Below are 1,515 nucleotides of genomic sequence, written 5' to 3'. Positions count from 1 at the left end.
CAACCCGATTCAATCCCCAGCACCCACGTAAGTGTGGAATGAGAGAACAGATTGCACAGAGTTGTCCTCTGACCTCCAGGTGTGCACTGTGGCACATGTTCACACCACAATAAAGCTTTTTGTTCTAAATAAGCTTCAGACATTGCAGGGGTGGATGTGTAAGGATTGTACCTGAAGGAGAAGAATGGAAAGAGAGATTGGGGAGAGAAATGAGACAGGAGAGCTTGAGTCTTGGTTTAAGTAAAGGGGAAAATTATTTTATCATTAAGGGGAATTTAAAAGAGGAAGCAGTTAGGCCCTAACCTTTAGGAGGAGAAGCTCATTTCTGTCCCCAGCCTGTGGGTTTCATACCTAGTCTAGGCTAGGTTCAGGTATTTTCTAAAAGGGGGAAACATCAGTACCCACAAAAGAGCAGCTTCCCTGATAGTCTCTCTTGTCAACCTCTTCTCTTTCAGAACAGACTTCTCTGAACATCCAACAGGAACCTCAAGAAGAGGGTGACAACAGATGAACACCCGACACATGCTCAGCTGCTGTGTCACACACCAAGGTGCCTGACCTTTGCCTCCAAGCTCCCTCATGTTCCTGCTCTGAGGCCCTTCCTGTTTGGGCAAGTCAACCCATCACAGCTTGTCCAGCACTGGTGTACCGGCTCACAATGTCCTTGTTCACAGTTGATTTGCAATGGAAAAGTACATGCATCTTGGAAATCATAGACAAAGCTGCTGGTGTCTGTGTGCCTTAGAAAATGATGTTGAGGCTAGCCGCCATGCCCTGCTTGGAAGACGCGGCCGCCGGCTCGGTCAGCAAGCGGGCTTGGGCCCAGGATGGCTCTTCTCTGCGCTTCGTGCCTCTCTCGGAGCACGCCACGGCTCCCACCCGCGAGTCCGCGGGCGCTGCGGGCTACGACCTGTACAGTGCCTATGATTATACAGTAGCACCCATGGAGAAAGCCGTTGTGAAAACAGACATTCGGATCGCTGTTCCTTCTGGGTGCTATGGAAGAGTAGCTCCACGGTCTACTTGGCAGTGAAGTACTTCATAGACGTAGGAGCCGGTGTCAGAGACGAGGATTATAGAGGAAATGTTCGTGTGCTGTTTAACTTTGGAAAAGAGAAGTTTGAAGTAAAAAAAAAAAAGGCGATCGGATTGCACAGCTCATTTGTGAACGGACTTTTTATCCAGACTTAGAAGAAGTTCAAACACTGGATAACACTGAAAGGGGCTCAGGAGGTTTCGGCTCCACTGGAAAGAACTGAAAATTGGCTAAAGTGTTTTGCTGTGTCAGCGCTCTAAAGAGGAGCTTCAGTTCTGGTAGCATGCTGTGTCCTAGGATGCAGGAAAGGGGACCTGTTAGGTCACATGGGAATGTCTCTCTTCTGCGTCTGGTTGCCTGTGAGGGTGGCACTGAGAGGCAGGCTTGATGAGACCAAGTATGCAATTGTTTTTTCTTTATTGTATTATTTAAATTCTAGTCCTCGAGCCACTGGTTTTGCTCTAATTGCTTTATCGATT

At 48.1% G+C, this 1,515-nt stretch overlaps 1 pseudogene; it reads left to right on the top strand.

The window, feature by feature from the left end:
- The first annotated feature begins 769 nt into the window (after nt 1-769).
- LOC126496124 (deoxyuridine 5'-triphosphate nucleotidohydrolase-like) lies at nt 770-1,309 on the top strand (annotated as a pseudogene).
- Nucleotides 1,310-1,515: the final 206 nt, after the last annotated feature.

The sequence above is a fragment of the Alexandromys fortis genome, unplaced genomic scaffold (assembly GCF_014885135.2).
Source record: "Alexandromys fortis isolate MF-2015 unplaced genomic scaffold, M_Fortis_MF-2015_v1.1 scaffold_1257, whole genome shotgun sequence".
Taxonomy (NCBI): domain Eukaryota; kingdom Metazoa; phylum Chordata; class Mammalia; order Rodentia; family Cricetidae; genus Alexandromys; species Alexandromys fortis.
The sequence above is the reverse complement of the archived record's forward strand: the minus strand, read 5'-3'. Positions and strand labels throughout refer to the sequence as shown.